This window comes from Felis catus, chromosome A1 (assembly GCF_018350175.1).
Source record: "Felis catus isolate Fca126 chromosome A1, F.catus_Fca126_mat1.0, whole genome shotgun sequence".
NCBI classification, from domain to species: domain Eukaryota; kingdom Metazoa; phylum Chordata; class Mammalia; order Carnivora; family Felidae; genus Felis; species Felis catus.
Window position 1 is genome coordinate 18849454 of NC_058368.1, and position 19030 is coordinate 18868483.

At 41.2% G+C, this 19030-nt stretch overlaps 1 protein-coding gene and 1 non-coding gene across 2 annotated transcripts in view; both read right to left on the reverse strand.

Moving 5' to 3' along the window:
• FOXO1 (forkhead box O1) overlaps positions 1–19030 on the reverse strand; it is a 97622-nt gene that overhangs the window by 34905 nt on the left and 43687 nt on the right. The gene's annotated exons all lie outside the window — the stretch shown is intronic.
• Positions 2249–2333, reverse strand: TRNAR-UCG. The gene has a single exon. It is a non-coding gene; the product is annotated as a tRNA-Arg (tRNA).

Sequence of the window (19030 nt, forward strand, 5' to 3'; positions counted from 1 at the left end):
TTGTTTATAAAGAATCCTCCAGTAAAATCCACCGCAATATAACAAAAATTCAGGACTTTGGATCCTTCTGACATCCTCCTTTGCTCCTTAATTAGATGTTTCATTGGCTTTCAAGTGAAACTCAACTACTGGCTCTGAGATCATTTACATTTAGTTGGACATTTTAAGCTGCTCTGTCATCATTATAGAACGCTGCCTAATGAGGTCCCCTTAGACAGGCTGGCCTGACAAAAACCCACAGTTAATACTAAAATGATCCAAGATACCCTACTTTCTCTGAATTTGAAAAGGACTTAGTGGGCCCTCCTCCCTAAAAACAGGAGAGCCCTCCTCCCTAAAACAAAACAAAACAAAACAAAACAAAACAAAACAAAACAAAATTCATGAAGGGCTACTTCTGCTTGAAGCACTCCCAAGAGAACTGTATAATCAAGTGGAGATACTATAAATTCACATAAATTCCCAAGTTCAACTCTGAGTCCTTGAACATGGAATCTCCCTCCTTGACAGTGCACAAAAACCACACACTGATCACTTCTATGCTATTCTGGAGTTTAAGGAGGTGAGTGAGGGCAGGAGGAGCCCAGGGGAAGGCCAGGGCAGCAAGGGTAGAGAAGGAAGAAAAGGGTAGAAAGGAGAGGTGTCAGAAACACGGGCAGAAATGACCACGGGTCATGAAGAGCTGAGCTGGCTGCAGAGGGTAAAAATGGGTTGGTGAGTTTCTCCAGAGTGTACGAATCCAACACCTTCGTTTTGGGGTGAAGAAAACGGAGGCCGTGATAACAAAGCCAGTAAGTGACAAGAATCAGGCCCCGGTTGCCTGCTGAGAGGGCAGGAGGCATAGACAATAACCAAAGAGGTAGAGCACCTCTGTATACGTGCTCACATAGCAACTTTTTATATGCCTCACCCTCCCCTCTAAGAAAGAGCACAAGCTGGAGGAAGAAGTAGTTGTGCAACTGGAGGAAGAAATCTGGATAATACAACTGCTTAATAGGCTTCTATCTTCAATGGGATCTACAGGAGAGCATCATGTTTGTAATCTGGTTGAGATTTCTACACTCAAAAGGCCAAGATTAACTCCTCTCCCCAAATAAAGGAACACCACACTAGCTTTGCATCACAAATGGTATACACAGTACAGAGAAAAATTGAGACAGATGAAGAGGTTTAATAAATAAGTCAGACTTGGCTACAAATGGCAAAATGCCCCTTGATGCTAAACAGCTAAACCTGAGACAGCTGTTCTTTAGGGCCCAGGTCCAAAATAGATTTGATCCCTGAAACGGACTTTGTAGAGAAGAAAGAAGCCTAATCATTAACTTGGAGGGGGTCAAGTACCATAAATACTTGATACTTGAACATGCACAGGAATCACCTGGAATCTTGTCCAAGTGCAGGTTCTGATTCAGTATACCTGGCATCAAGACTGAGATTCTAACAGGCTCCCTGGTGAGGCTGATGCCTTTAGCCCAATCCATGGATCATACTTTAAGGAGCAAGGCCATAAAAAACATGAGGTATGAAAGTCACATTTCAAGGTATGTTTATTTCACAACTTGGTCTGCTAGCCACACAACAGTGACACATTGAGTCTTTTTCCTTCTGGTGACTGACAGACTCCATGAAATGTCTACATAGTTTGGAGGTGGGCGGGGGGGGGGGGGGGGGGGGGGAGGGAGTTTAAGTCCAGTTAAGTATAAAAGCATTGTGATTATTTAACACAACATAATTTGCTCTGGGCTCAGGGGGGAATAACATAGTCTGTGTGTTTTGTCCTGCAACAAAGGGACAGTAAAGTTGATAGTTATGGAACCTGATTTAAGTCCTCTCGAGTGGCCAAATGGACCAAGTGTTCATTTGCATGAAAGTTCATCTTTCCTTACATGGAAAGGAAATTAACCCCCATTTGCTCTCAAATGGTCACTATACTGTTTTCCAGGAGTCCTGAGGCTTTTGTTCTGACACCTCACCAGAAAGCCCAGGCCAAGACAAGGAGCAGGGTTGCTCTAATCCAGGTACGCCATTAGTGGTAATTTCTTTCCATAGTCTGGTGAACCTCAGTGAAAATGTAAGCCTTTGGAAGACTATCTTAAAGTCCTTGTGGGCTATTCCTCATGAGGAACAAAATTTTACATTTATTTCTTTTCAAGAGACACAGAGAGACAGAGCGTGAGCAGGGGCGGGGCAGAGAGAGAGGGAGACACAGAATCAGAAGCAGGCTCCAGGCTCAAAGCTGTCAGCACAAAGCCCGACGCGGGGCTTGAACCCACGAACCATGAGATCATGACCTGAGCCGAAGTCAGACGCTCAACCGACTGAGCCACCCAGGCGCCCCGAGGAAAAAAATTTTAAAAACTAGCCTTATGAAGCAATGTGGCCTTCTTTGGAGATCTCGACTCAAATCTCTGCCAGTTACTCGTTATACGACCTTAGGCAAATTACTTAAACTTTCTGTTTCCTCCACCATAAAATGAGGACAATAGTTACCCAAGGTTCCAGTAAGGTCACGTACTTTGAGCGTGGAGCAGCTCAGTGGCTGGCCCAGTGAGATTCAAGGGTAGGGTTATCATTGTTACCATCAGGGCCACCTTCTCCAACTGACCCAACCAATCCCAGTTTGCACTGTACTAAATACACACATCACTGGGTAGGCTCTGTTCTCAGCCAGCTTACATTCCAAGCCAGCAACACATAGAAGTCACACCCACTTTTTAAACATTGGTGATAATTCTTGATTTCTTTGTAATCATCTAAGCATTATGGTATTCAGGAAAGAAAGTCTACAAGATGCACAACCATTCTCTTCACTGTCCCCCGTGCCATCTCACCATCAATCCTTCCCTGTCTTTCTGGTCACCCTCATTCTGTTAAAAAAAAAAAAAAATAGCATAGCATCCCAAAGCACTCCATATCTCCCCCAGTACAGTGCAAGCAGGAACGGACTGCCCTTTTTCTGCTGACTTAGTCCTGAACACATGGGGAGGACCATTTACTCAAAGCAAAACCCTGGAGGACCATTATTTTACAAATAAGTATGTGATTAATACTTTTGAGTCCATAGTCTTTCCATATATATTATCTCGATCAATCCAACAATAACTGTGTTTAGTATTTAGGACCACTATTCTTATTATCAATACAGATAAAGTCTCAGAGCTTGAGAGAAAAGACATGTTCATGGCCACCCAACCTTTCTGTATGTTCTCTGATTTTCGAAGGCAGAGATCTCCCCAATAAGAAGGTGATAGGGAGGTGAAGGTATTTTTGTTATTGGAACCATCTACGTAATTCAATTACACACGATTCTGACAGAGACCACTGGGGCCCATTCTTACCAGTGTGAGCTGCGCCCCTCTAAGATATCAGGGTCTGTAAACCACAGCCCACAATCTGAAGGCCCTCAATCATAGCTTAAACAAGATCTCCTGTGTCTGAATGGCAACATTGAGTCAAGGCTGAAGCCGAACCCCTGCATTCTCCCCTTGGTAAACGGTCCTGCCCTATTAAGAACCTTCCCTTGAGCTTGCATCGGTCCCCTTGCCAATTCAGGGCTGAAAAGAAACAGCCGGCCTTGGAGTACTCCCATGCATCCTGAGGGTCACAGAGGACCCCGTTCTCAAATGAAAAAGCTCCTCTCTCTTCCTCTCCTCCCTCCCTGCCCCCATACACACTTCTGGGGCTGAAACGGCCTTTTCAACAGAATTAGAGATGTGCTACAAAATCTTCATTAAGTAATTCAATAATGTGTATATCTGGTACTTACTCTGGTCCCAAACAGAAAGGAATGTGCCCAGAAGCCAGCAGGCAGAGCCACATTCTTCCTGTCACCCTGTAACAGCAGGCAGGCTAGTGGCGGGCTGGCGGGCACTGCTCTGGGGACAAGTCCCCAGACAGCACTGCTTTCCCGACATCAAAGGGCTGGATCTCCTCTTCAATTTGTAACTTGGATTTTCCTCAGTTTCAAATCATAGCCTGACAGATGTTAAAGTCTGACAGAGTATAAAATCATCCTCTGCCGAGTCAAGAATATGACAAGCAAGAGGGAACATGGAATAAAAGAGGTCCCAGTTCAGAGAAGGGGAATGGAAATCTACCCACAGCGAGCGGGAGAACATGAAGCAGTGAAATTGGCTCTTCACATGGCATTCGGCACAGCGGTGGTTATTCTGTCAAGTATTGTTCACGGAACATGGTGACAAATGGGGAAGGGCTGTGCCTTGCCAGTGGTATTTAGTTTAGTTTTTCTGTTTTCTTTATTTTTTAGGAGGGGCAGTCACAAATGATTCCAAGTTATTTTTAAATTTCTTTCCCTAAAAATTCTGGTTGGATTCATGACCATTTCAACTGATACAATGTTATTTTCAAGAGGGAACAAAAACAAATTAATGAAATCAACCAGTCTGGCCCACTAACGTGGGGGGAAAAATCACGTAATACTAAAACTTTAAAAGAAGACTTAGTACTTTCTTGAATGGGTTCTTTCAGTTATATTCACACAAACATGGCTCACAGGGTCACTATCCACCCAAATTGGTGGGGTGGTTTTTATAAGCTAAGTTATTCTTGCTTTGCCCTTTGTAATGTCACTAATTCTGGGCTACTCAAAGTGTGTCAGGAACCAGCAGCAGCACCTGAGAGCTGGTTACAAATGCAGGACCTCAGGCTTCCCCCCAGACCTAATGAGTCAGAACCCACATTTGTACAGAGGTGATTCATGCACACATTAAAGTTTGCTAACCACCATCTTGCAAAACATTTATTATTTAAAAATCATTTAAGCCCATTTTAACAGCCCTGCCAAGAAAGTCTTCCCCAGAACAGGCCAGCCTTCCCCTAAGTCCCATTTATGGATGCTTCCCTGGTAACCAGGGAAATAACTCCAAACTTAAGCTTGTGTAAAATACTTTTAAAATAAACTCAAAATCCTTCTTTTGATGTATGCAACATTTTGGGTGAGGGGAAACATTAAAACTATTACAAGCTTTCCACAAAACACCACACCTGCCACTATTACTACTGATGATCAAAAATATACACTAAACAAAAACAGAAACAGGTATCCACATTAAACCAACAATATCAACCGAGCAATAAATGTGGCAATAAAGATTCAAGTGAAGAATGTAATACAAAAAATGGTCTTCAAGGTCAAATTATTTGCAAAATTAGTCTTGTTGAGGAATATCTGCTACACAATTCAGGAGAAAAAGAACTCTGTCCTACTGCAGCATGGGGATTTTTCCCCACACAGCAGTCTCTGTGCGCAGCATTTTAAACTCATTATCGAATTCAAACCTATCACAGCCTTAGACGGTGCACACTGTTTTAGTCTACGTTTTATTGATGCTTAATTTACATAGAGCCAAGCACTGGAATCTGCTGTGTACAGCTCTATGAATTTTTACATTTGTATATCCCCATGCAACAACCACCCAAATCATTTCCAGCACCCTAGTAGTGGGTGGCCCTCTCACACCCCACCTAGTCGGCCGCCCCTTCCCCATAGGTAAGCACTATTATTACTTCTAGCTCATACACTACTTTTGCTTGTTTACTGGAATTCATACAAATGGGATTGTGCAGAACGTACCTTTTTGGGCCTGGCTTCTTCCACTGAATAGTCCCAGAAGGATCAGTGTGCACAGAGAAAAAGGCATGCCCTGCTGGGTGTGGAGAATAGTAAAACAACTCCAGGGGGGAGGAGAGTATCTTACAGCACGGAAGGTGCGCTGGTACAGGAGTCTGCAGGAAAGGAAGCTAGAAAGGAAGCTGGGCCTTTCAGATGGTGAATGGCCTGGAATGCCAGTACAGATTGTCTGAAGGTGTCTGAGATAAATGCTCTAATTCGAGTAACATGTCAAGGGATCTGACATGGTAGCCTGTCCAGAGCAGAGTGAGGAAGAAGGACACTGGACACAGCAAGCCCAGGGTAGAGGCCCAGAGATGAGACAGTAGGCACCACAGGGGAGAGAGGGGAGACCCCAAGGGAGTTTCATCCAGATGCTCCACCAAGGAGGCTGGAGTTGATGGGAGGAGTTTCCATGGCTCCAAAATTAGACTCTTGAAAGAGTGGCAGAAAGTGCTATTCAAAACATAATGAAGCAGTGGGGGGAGCTGGTTTTAGGGAGGAAGATGAGTTGGTTCGGTCACCAGCTGGTTGAAAATTAGACTAAAAGTTGGGGAGAAAGATGTGGAGAGGTAGATACAGGAGATTATGGGAGGTGAAAAACAAGACAGCAAGAACCAAGTGGTCTCCAGAAACCACGTGTTGTCAAGGCACCGGGCTAAATCCGGTGAGAAGAGAGACCATCACAAAACAGCCTGAGGTACAGGAGTGAATGAACCCTGGGGAACACTCACTCAGAATAAGAAAAAGGAGTCTTGCAAAAAAAAGGGCCAGGGATAGGACAGGAGTGGGATAAAAACCGAAAAATGGGAGCATAAATTTAGCAACAATTCCTGCAATCAGCATTCGATTTAAGGACACTTGTTCTCCAGTACAACCACTAGAAATGCTGACACAGGTTCTCCAAGAAAACACAAGGTACTTCAGAAGCTTCATTAACTCTTTCTAGCATCTTCAAGGTATTACTTTGCAAATTACTGTCTGGGTATGCTAAACTTAGTAAATTATTGTTTGGGTAGACTAAATACCAACCTAGTATTCAGAAAGAGTTAATGGAGCTGCCGAACTGTCTCATTTACTCCGAAGGTACTTTTCTTATTCAAGACTCTAACTCAATTTGCATATCACCAAGGATGATTAAAAGGCAATCCAAGAAACTGGGCATTCAAATTTCTGTCCAAATCAGATCTAACAGATCCAATACTTAATTTAGACTTCCTAATCGTCACAGATTATAGATGATTAGCAACCAATCAACAGTGGTCCTGCCTAAAGAAATCCACTACAAATAAAAGCTGAAAAGAGAGAAAATGCCTGCACAGGAATGAGGTCTGAAAACATGAGCCCGAGCCACGTCCAGTCTGTGCCTAAAATTATCCCACAGGCACAGATTATAACTCAACCCGCCTCCTGTTTGCCTTCACTGCATTTGTCTCCCTCCCCCTTCACCAGACTACAACTTCTACCAAATGACAAATGATAAACTGGTTTGCTAAAGCCCAGCCTGTGGGAGATATTAAATAAGAACCCCTAAGATGAGGCATGCTTCTTTTCTCTAAATGATGACAGGAGATAATATGAAAAGAGGAATTTAGCTTTTGACTTGAAGCTAATTAAAAACAAATTTTTTTTATGTTTATTCATTTTTGAAAGACAGAGAGACAGAGCACGAGTAGGGGTGGGTGGAGACAGAGGGGGACACAGAATCCGCAGCAGGCTCCAGGCTCTGAGCTGTCAGCACAGAGCCCGACGCGGGGCTCGAACTCATAAACCGCAAGATAGTGACCTGAAGTTGGACGCTCAACCGACTGAGCCCTCCAGGCGTCCCAACTTGAAGCTAATTTTTATCTGCTCAAGCCACTTCCAGTTATGCTGCCAATGATATTTTATATTATTCTCTAAATGAACTTACTCTATTAATCAAAAGCAAGTTGGCAAGTGTTATACATAATATTAAGCAGTGATCTTTAAAAGATAATGCATATAAAAAAATGGAAGCACTACTAAAACACTTGTATTTGTTTCACTAAAGTTATATAGCCCACTGCCTTATTTTTCAGATTTTAACCATATTTTTAAAATTATAAATACAAATTTAAAGCCAAATTTGTTCTCATCAAGTCTCCAAGAAACATGAACAAAATCTTCTGAACTGCCTAACACATTAAACACGAACACTTCCCTATAACATCATTTCGAAATTCTTATTAAAATTCTCAATGGTTAAATGCCTTTTTTGTCAGATTGGCACTTTTTGGCACATGTTTTACAAGATGTCATTCATGCTTTGCTGTTCTTTTGAAAAAGATACAGCAATAACTAAAAGCATGTCTTTGTACAAGCACATTTTTATCATTAACATCTTGATTTGATAAATACTTTGAAACAGATATATCACCAAAGATCCTCAGTTCAGACCTATTATGTGTAATAAAGAAAAAGAATCATAAGAATTGTGGTTAGGGGCACCTGGGTGACTCAGTCGGTTGAGCATCCGACTTCAGCTCAGGTCATGATCTCACAGCTTGTGAGTTCAAGCCCCGCGTCGGGCTCTGTGCTGACAGCTCAGAGCCTGGAGCCTGCTTCGGATTCTGTGTCTCCCTCTCTCTCTGCTCCTCTCCTGCTCTTTCTCTCAAAAATAAATACACATTAAAACTAAAATAAAAAAGAATTATGGTTGAAAAATAAGGTGGCCCTCCTTGCTGGTTCAATTGATGGAGCATACAACTCCTTATCTAGGGATCATGAGTTAGAGATTCACATGGGGCACAGAAATTACTTAAAATATTTTTAAAGTTTGTTTGTTTGTTTGTTTATTTATTTATTTTGGGAGGGAGGGAGGGAGGGAGGGAGGGAGGGAGGGAGAGAGAGAGAGAGAATGAATGAATATGCATGTGATAGCGAGGGAGGGGCAGAGAAGAGGAATAGAGAGAAAAGTCCCAAGCAGGCTCTGCAATGCACGCTCAAGAACTGTGAAATTATGACCTGAGCCGAAATCAAGAGTCAGATGCTCAACAGATTGAGCCACCCAGGAATCCCAAAATAAAATCTTTAAAAAAGAAAAATAAAAAAAAGGTAACTGGAACTCTATGGAAGTACATACATTGTTAATCATGAAATTATATATACATAACCTCCAAAGCCAAGAGGCATTGGTTGAAATCACACACAGAAAAATTCATGTAAACTTTAGTAAAAGACAAGCATTCTGGTTTTCTTTTTAATTTACTTTCAGTTCCATCACCATAGGAACAAATTAAATTTTTGACCTTTTTTTTTGGGTAAACTAGCTATAGATTTAATAACCTACCTACACCTTAGCTGTTGCTTATGCTTCCCCTAACTTTCTGAAGGTGAATGTGAGTGACGGAACTAGGAAGTGAACCAAGGAATAGTGAAATCTATTCTCTGGCATTTAAACTCGTCATCTGTAAAAAATCAGGCCTGCCATACACTTGAGAAATTTTCAAATGACAGAGGTATAGGAGATAAATAAAAGCTCTCAAAGGAAATATGAAAAACCTTTTTCTCCCCAGTCTCACTTTTGAGAACAAGAAAAAATTTTTTTAAGTTCAAAGCCTAAAACTCATTAATACAGATCCCTTAGGGATTGAATGAGAAGAACACGGGAAGATGCATAATCAATGTACATGTTTAATGTAAAAAAGAATGAGATCCACGTAAGCAATATAAAAGATTATTTCAAACGCCATTGGGGAGATAATTTATCTTTAATGGTTAATACGGTTTTTTAATGCTCATGATTTTTTCTACACAAAAACACTTAGAGGGGCACCTGGCTGGCTCAGTGGGTAGAGCATGAGACTCTTGATCTTGGGGGTGTGAGTTCAAGCCCTACACTGGGCCTAGAGCTTACTTTAAAAAATAAATAAAAGTAAATCATTTAGAATTTAAAAAAAAAAACTGGTCTTTTAATTTCATCCCAATACAATGCATTCTATCTAGCAGGCATGATTTACAAAGTCCCCTAACAACCATGTTTGACCACCAACTGCCAAACATTTTAAGGCTTTTCCAGGGTTTGTTGCCAGAGATTGACAATATATATCCATTTTAGCTGATGCATCTAAAAGATGGTCCTAAATACAAAACAAAACAAAAACATACTATGAAGCTCACTGACTTGATAAGCACAATTTTCTGCATGAAACTCACACTACCAGAAAATCAGTAGAGTTCAAGGTCCCAATCTAGAGGCAAATTTTTGTGAGATGAATAAGGGATAAATGTGAACACAACACCCACAACACACACTGAAGTCACCCTTCACCCTCTCACTGTCTTAGTCCCTCAACAGCTACACCACTGTTAGGGCCATTTCCTCAGCCATTTTAATGGAAGGCCCTGGCAACAACCTTCCAAGCCTCTTTCAACTTCTTACTATACCTATGCTTTTTATTCCCATTTTACTTCTACCTACCATTTCAATACAAGGTGATAAGGAGAAACAAGATGTATCACAAATCAAGTAGGTTAGATGTGGCTTTTTGTGGTAGCTGATGTTCTTAATTACACTGACTGTAAGGTCAAAACATGTTTGTTATCCAGTTGAATCCAAACCAGATCAAAACCCTAGTTGGCCAATTTAGAAGAAAGAAAGAAAGAAAGAAAGAAAGAAAGAAAGAAAGAAAGAAAGAAAGAAAGAAAGAAAGAAAGAAAGAAAGAAAGAAAGAAGAAAGAAAGAAAGAAAGAAAGAAAGAAAGAAAGAAAGAAAGAAGGAAGGAAGGAAGGAAGGAAGGAAGGAAGGAAGGAAGGAAGGAAGGACGGACGGACGGAAGGAAGGAAGGAAGGAAGGGGAAAAAGAAAAGAAAAGAAAAGAAAGGAAAGGAAAGGAAAGGAAAGGAAAGGAAAGGAAAGGAAAGGAAAGGAAAGGAAAGGAAAGGAAAGGAAAGGAAAAAGAAAAATGGCAAGTGAGGGGTGCTGGGTAGCTCAGTCAGCTGAACGTCCGACTCTTGGTTTCGGCTCAGGTCATGATCTAAGGGTTTGTGAGATGGAGCCCCCGTCCCAGGCTCTGCACTGACTTCATGGAGCCTGACTGGGATTCTCTCTCACCTCTCTCTCTGCCCTTTCCCCACTCTCTCTCTATCTCAAAATAAACAAACATTAAAAAGAAAAAAGCAAGATAAAGTACAGAATTTCTTTAAAATGGTATATAGGATTTAAATGTTTACCTTAAAAATATAAATGTAAATGTGCTTGAGATAAAAGAAAAACCTGTGAGATGTCATCCTCAGGCTGGATTTCCAGTTGTTCTTATAAATCTACATTGCATTGTCACCAAGTATTTACATTTGCTATTTCTTTACAGTGGAGAAGGAATCTTCCCATAGCACAGCAATCCAACTACAGAATTCTCCATGGTCTCCTCCTAATCTTTTATAGGGTCTGAGCACACCTAATTTATCAGCAATCTAAGTATTCCCAAAATGTTCTACTTCATTTTCCTAAAAACAAGTATTTTGTCCATATTTAATGGGTTCATTTGTTAGTTAATTAATTGGGAAAACAAGTACAACTGCAAACCAAGTTCCAAGAAAAAGACAACTAACTCCAGGCACCAGAGGCTAGCTCAAGCAGTCAGAATGCCACATTCAACCAGTAAGGGGCTTTAGGAGAGCGTGGGTTAATGTGTGTTGGGAAACTGAAGGTCAACTGGGGAGCTGCGACAGTCTCCATGCTGGTGTTGATGCTGGTGTTGCCACAAGGACGTCCCCTGAGGCTTTTGTGCTAGGCAAGGGTAAAGATTTTTTTTTTTAATGTTTATGTTTAATATGACAGAATTAGGCTGAATTGTTTCAACTTCGATTAAAACACACACACACACACACACACACACACACACACACACACACACACACACACAAAACTTGCCACCCAAGAAGCACTTATATTAACACTTTAAATGTGTAAGAATTGAATGTCATTACTTGTTCCTACAAGTCCATCTTCTGGAAAATCTGAATGGTGGTATTATATATATATGTGCCTGTATGTACATGCTAGTTAATGTGCACATATGACTGCATGTAACTCCCAATTATCTCATAATTACCTGATGCCAGATAATTTTTTTTTAATTCTCCTAAGCTTTGGAATACACAGTACTTTCTGTATGTGGCTCTCTTAGCATGTTTATCTTCCTATGTGATCTACACTCCTACATTAGAATTGATTTGGACATTTTCAGCCTAGTGTCAGACTGGTCCTAGTCAAGGACACCAAGCCACCAGCATCACCAAAAGGGCAGACATGTAACCTATACTGCAGATGACTGAAAGGTGATGCTATTTAATCATCACGAGCCTTTCCCTGCGGGAAGCTCTCTTTGAAAATGTCATTAACAGGCAATACAGTTCTAAACCAGACAGCTCTGCATTTGCTCACATATTTGTAAATATTACTGTCATCCCTAAATACAGTTCTATGTGGAAGAATAAACCACAAACCGCTGGGCTAAAATATTATTCCCCCCCCCCCCCAGACAGAAACCAAAAGTATACTTATTTAATATTACGGAGAGTTAAACAGCTATATGTTAATTCCTTTCTAAAATCCAACTGGTTCCTCTTTGACAGAACTGCTTTCCTCTTAAACTGCTACAGGAATGCAAATTTTGCTATGAATAATCTTATTTGTTAAATGCCATAGAAACCTGAATTATTTGTTTCCAGAATTTACAAACTGGTACATTATTTCGTGATTTACTGAAAATCAAATGAATAATACTGGGTAGTGATATTCTTTATCATTTACATACATATATCTATATATAGATACACATATATGATATACATATATGATATATATATATATGTGATTTAACATTTTTTTAACCTTGAAGTTTGTAACAGCAAAAGCCAAAGGCAATCCTAAGAAAACTAACTATGCTGTTATGTTAAAGTCCTTTTAAGCATGCTTTCAGATTGACAAAATCAGTAACTTAAATTTTCCAAAATGATTAATACACACATACACACTTTTGATCAACTGTAATCCAGTCCCCACTTTTAGCCTGCAAAACCACACACTGTAGAAAAAAAAAATAGTAAGAGTCAGTTACTAGTACATGTCTGCAGAAGTATAGCAACAGTAAAACTCTTAAAATCCACTGTTTAATCATATTTTATTCCCTGATCATGGAATAAGTGGATGATTTCCGGGATATTTTGAGGATAATTCCAATGTGTTTACAGATGCTCCATTACAATTTTAAGTCCAAAGCGTCACAGTTGGTGCTTAAAACTTTAACAGTATTATTGTCACTGATACACATATGAAAACTCCCCTGCCCAACAGCACCCTACTCTTAAATACAAATGATGGATGAGGACATGCCCCCCCCCCCGCTTTTCCAGCATTACCTCTAGTAACCCAACTCCCACTACACTGTCCTTCTTGATCCCCTTACCAGCTCACCCTCTCCCACAAGCACCCTCCAGTCACAGGTGCTCCCACTACCCTGAATTTCCTCCCTGCCCAGCCCTACAACTGCCCTAGCCTGTTGAAATTCTACCCACACTTTAGCACCCATTTAAGAGCGAGGGCAGTATTCTTCCTGGTGCTTCTGACCCAACATGACCTTTCCAGTCCCTGAAACCCCATGACATTCCCTTTCACAGTTCTCTCCAGTCATGTGCCCACCATACTTACGGATCAGTAGCTCTAGAAGCCCTGACCAGTTGTTAGCCACTTCAAGAAGAGGCTGTGTCATCACTGACTGCACAAAGGGAAAGAACACCACCACTGGTGACTAGTGAAGGTGCAGGGCTAGCAAATACAAGCAACTAATGTGTAACAGGATACCCCAAATTGTACCAGTTATACTGCCAACCCCAACCACGAGGAGATGCCTCTTAACATCAGTTGACAGGTTTAAAGCTAATTAAGTATGAACCTTATAAGCTAGAAGATGTGCATGAGTGAATTGTGAAAATACCAACAAATCCGGAATAATAGAAAAGATATTCTGACACAGTAATACAGTGGAATTTACTGAAAGGCATGTTCTACTTAACCAAAATAGTGCAAAAGCCATTTTTCTAAATGTTTGATGGCAAGATAAAGCAAACGTAAAAACTGAAGATCAAAAGAACATCCATTACTTTAGTGACCAAGGTGGTTTCCAACACACCAAGTTGACGATTTACCCAAGTGAGGTTATAACATCCTTCAACACCGAGACTACACCACACCCATCCTGTCACCTGAAGCTCTCTAACCTAAAACAAACTGCTTCAAGGACTAGCAATATTTCAGAAGCAGTGCACCAGCTTCTGTCAGCTTATGAAAAAGGGGTTTTAAGTGGCTACACATGATGCTTTCTGGGTTTTTTTGGAAGGGCAAGGCACCAACAGGGAGAGGCTGAGGAAGGCTACGGAAGTGGATGTTCATGCTAGACTACTCGCCCAGGTGTCCCCCTGTCCCTCCATTCTTCCCAAGCCATACTGTCATCTGGGAGCCCTTCATCCCCACCATCCAGCTTCCCTGCTGCCATTCCTGTTCCCCACTTTTCAAAAAAGCACCTCTGATCACATCCTCGGCCCTGCGGAAAACCCCTTTTTGGCTTCCTTTTTCCAGGATGGAAAAGTAAAGATCAACATATAGATGCCACCAGGTAAAGATCAAGTTCAGGCCAGGCTCTCAAACCTGACCCTGCCTGCCTCTCTACAGCTTCGTGTCTCACCCTTCTGACTTCGTACGTGGGCTACCAAAACATATTGGGTCATTTCACGCTTCCCAGAGGCTCTCCATAAACCCCTCAAATCTGCTCCTGACCAGAGGTCACTGTTGCCTCCCACCACGTCTCTCCCATGCGCCTTGTCTTTCTGTTACAGAAAGAGGCACACGGTTGCGAAACTCTGCAACAACTGGAAAACTGCAGCACAGCGGTTGTTTCCTTCTCCTACACCCTGAGTACCTAACGGAGTGCTGCAGATACAGCAGGGAGTCAAAGAGTGGACGGCGTCTACATCAGTGCTGCAACCCTCGGACTACTGTAACATTCCAGATCCCCAGAGGCAACAACTAGGCGCTGAAGAGGAGCTCCAGAAAACCCACATTTTTCTCGCAGACTTTCAAGCTATACTTGCATGAATTTCCCATTTGAAGCTTTTCACAGCTTGCATTCATTCCAAATGGGCTCCGCTGCATGTCAGGCACTGTACTTGGCACTATGAATGAAGGATAAAGTAAAGCACAGTCTCTGCTCTCAGGGAACTTAGATCCTGCTGGGAGATTCTGTAACCACAAACACAGCACTCAGCAGTCACTACTCCATTCTACTTAGCCGAGGACACACAAATAATCAGTCCCCATACATTCAGTGTAACCTGTCCACTACTTAACCTCCTTTGGCGTCCAAAGTCATTTCTGTTGTTCCTGAGCATTTCCTAAAGTCTTACACCCTTCCAATACATGGCCACATAAAGTGGACTGAAGGTGTCAATAAATGAAACCTGCACATATAGACAGGGAATGAAATCTAAATCCTAGTAGTAGAAGGAACTACAGAGACAGAATAGCCCAATATTTTCATTTTACAGAACAAGGGCCCAAGGCAGAGACAAATTATATGAACTGCCTAGGGTCCTTCAACAAGGAAAGAGCTAAACCAGATTTAGAATCCAAATCTCCTAAATCTCTGCTCACCCCTTACCTGATAGGAACATGCCCTCCGTGACGTGTTAAATTCAGTCCACAGTCACACGCAAACCCGAACTGATATTTCTTGGAGCATGGGAAATGACAAAAGCCAAAGACAACAAGGTAGCACCATATAATCTCATAACCAAATGCTTCCTTCAGCTGCTAACGTTTTTAGCATTTGTGGTAAATAGAATTGTTGGTCCCAATTGTTCCCGTGCGGTTATTTCTATGGCCTCTTGCTGGATGAAGTGCACTTTCCTCCTCCCTGATTTCAGGCTTAGTCATATGATTTGGTTTTGGTCAACGGTATGCTAGGGACTCTGGCACTGGCAGAGGCTTGAAACGAGCTTGCGTAGTAAGGCTCCCCCCTCCTGAGCATCTGACAGCATCATGAGGAGAACTTAGCCCAGAGAGTCACTGACCTTCTAGTCTGGGCCTCAAAGTGACAAACGGAGTGAGCTGCCCCAGGCAACGGAGCAAGAAATAAATGCTTGCGAGGTGTGAGCCAGTGTGAGCCACCGGGATGTTTTGTTGTTATTTTGTTGTTTGTTATGCAGCAAGAGATGACTGATGTACGCTATCTTATCCTTCAAGTCAAAACCCATACTTCTGGTTACCTGTCACTGCTGTATCCCCTTAGAGTATCAGCTTGCTGTTAAAGTAGCAATTACTTTATTCTTTTTTATTTCCATTTTACTAATTCCTCAGGGCCATCTTTTATTTGAATTACCTTCAGAAAAGAAAAGGTCTCCAAATTACAGTGTCATCTCCAAATGTTTTACTGATTCTTAAGGTAGGTATTATATAAGTGGGAGAAAACCATATCCTGTCAGTATCACCTCACAAAAAGCCTTCTTCCCCCTTCAAAGCAGTAAGATTTGTCACGATCACAGCTAATTTATTGAAAATAATTCTCAGCTCCTATGATGGATCCTAAAGATAGGTGGGAAGGAGTGCATCTATCTTTCAGTGCAGGTACCAAAGACTTTTAAAACGCTGCTTTAAAATCCTTAACTAGAATTAATGTTAAAATAAACCAATTTCTGGTATTTTTAAAGGGCCTCCAAATCAGGATAACACTGAACAATAAGACCCAATGTAAACATCCTTCGAGTTAGCCATCTCTTATTCCAGCACATAGCTCAATGTTGTTAAAACTGCTACAGCTTAATTAATTATAGTTCTCATTTGTAACTTTGGAAGCTGAGTAGACTTGAAATAAAATCACGTCTGGACCAACAGAACACACTATGCAGCAGAGTCATCTGGAGGATGGAATACCAAACTAGGAACCTACCACAGATCTCCTTCTGCTTGTCACGACAAAGTCAACGTGTTTCCTTTCTTTATTCTTGTCTACAAAGTGACATACTTCCTCTTGAAAGGATGTAACTTCCAAGTTCACGTAGCGGTATATACAGTATCATACGCCTGGAGTGTGTATAGAATTACAGGAGTTCGTGTACCTGTGAGTCCGTTTCTGCAACAGCGCAAAATACACAGGTTTGAAGGCATCTATTTTTTTCTGTCACACGAGTTGGTAATCTCCTTTAAAAAATGAAGGCTACTCATTTGTCATTTTGGACTACACACAGCTCATTAGAATTTGGCCAGGAAAACAAAGTGAAACATTACTCCTCGCTTTTGAACCAAGACCAGTAGAATAGCATTGTCTTCAAGGAAGACTGTATTTGCATATATTCAAACTGACATCTAAAGATATTCTTCAGCCGAAAAAAAAAATCCCTCAAAGCCAAAGTTCTTAGCATGGAGCAGAATTCAAGGGATTTAGTAAAGTGGTGGGCAACAAATAACATGCATTTTTATTTTCACTAACCTCTCACTGAAATTTAGCATTTCTTGCAATTATGAAAATAGGCAATGGAACACAGTATTAGCAAGTACCTGTGACTTTGACACGACTGGAAATTTGAGATCTTCACATCAGAGTTGCTATCAAAAATTCAAAATATTTATTTCCAGTGAGTACCTCAAAATTACAGTGACTCACCAGAAGAGCCTGTTATTTTAATACATTGATAAAGAAGCACAGCTAGAGCCTGGGTGGCTCAGTCAGTTAAGCGTTCGACTTTGGCTCAGGTCATGATCTCACCGTCTGTGGGTTTGGGCCCCGCATCGGGCTCTGTGCTGACAGCTCAGAGCCTGGAGCCTGCTTCACATTCTGTGTCTCCCTCTCTCTGTCCCTTCTCCCGCTCACACTGTCTCTGTCTCTCAAGAAAATAAATAAACATTAAAAAACAAACAGCCAGAAGAAGCATATCTATTCCCATACAGTAAGTCTACTGGCTATAACCGGCTCTTTGTAATGTGTTGCACCCATGTGCCACATCCCTCTCTCTCCAGTCCTCCTTAACAGAAGACATCCCAAATGGGGAGGGAGACAGTACACTGGGGGAAGGGAGAGGAGATAACCTGTGTGTGTGTGTGTGTGTGTGTGTGTGTGTGTGTGTGTGTGTGTGTAACAGTGAAATTAAAAAATGGTAATTATGATGAGACATCTGTCTATTTGGCACCATCTAAAACCAGCAAGCAATAATTGTACAACAAGGGGGTGTTTAGTGTGTGAGGTTTAGGACAGTGTGCCAGAAAACCTAAAGCATCCAAGTTGTAAAACATTGTAATAAGCAGGTAATCCTAGGCCCAGCGTCCAAGTTTCTGCCCTAACCTGTTCCTTGTGATTATGATTTTAAAACATCCCAGTGTCAGCAGGTTCACTGTGAGTCAGACCTGAAATAATAAATGGCTTATTTTCCATCCTGATGGAGGAAATACATCATGGCTCATTGTGGCTCACTTAACTGAGGCTGTTTTTACAGGAAAATATAAAAATAACTAAGTCATTCTGCCTTACCATTTTTATTTTAATTTTTTTTATTAACAAAGCTCTATACTACAATCCACTTTAAAAAGAAAAAAAAGGCATGTTTTCCACATACGCTATAAAAACAATACCTCGCAAGCAACTAGAAGGAAAAATAATATAAACACCCAGAAAGAAAATTAAATTTTTGACCAACAAACACCCTGGTGGGCCAAGATAACCAATTAAATGCCTTCACTTCATCAAGATAAAGTGCCGCTTATTTAAACTGTCAACCACATCATAATACTATTAAAAGACAGCCAAAATCTTTCACCACCATTTGTTAAGGCTGCCAGGTTTGATAAAACTGCAGTTATTTATACACAAATATACACATACATTCCAGAACCCAGAGTCTTGGCTGTTGCAATATCTCAAACTAAAAGTTAGGGAGAAAGTGACACCTTCACCAAAAATGAATGTATATTCAATGACATGTACACGGCATATAAACCATAAAGCCCATTATGTCTGCAGATAAAATAACCAGAATGAGGGAGCAGCATATTCTAGGAACAATGAGTTTGTTCTGTCCTGCTATTTAAACTCATTCTATGTGACCTTATGGGTTCTAGAGACCAGTGATGACAACACTTCAGAACGTGATCTTGTTTGTAAGCCAGAACTGTGCTAGAGTGGGTTCAGTACAAACAAAACAAAACAAAACAAAACAAAGCCCACAAAACTCTACAAGACATCATCACCGTAGCCAATATTAGGTACATTCAGTGTGTTGGCAAGATATGGCCAATAAATTTAGAATTCTGGAAGACTCTCAGTGTAGAACACATAGCTCCACTGACTGTTTACATTAAGGGAGTTAAGCCACCTTCCATCTCCTCTTGAAAGGA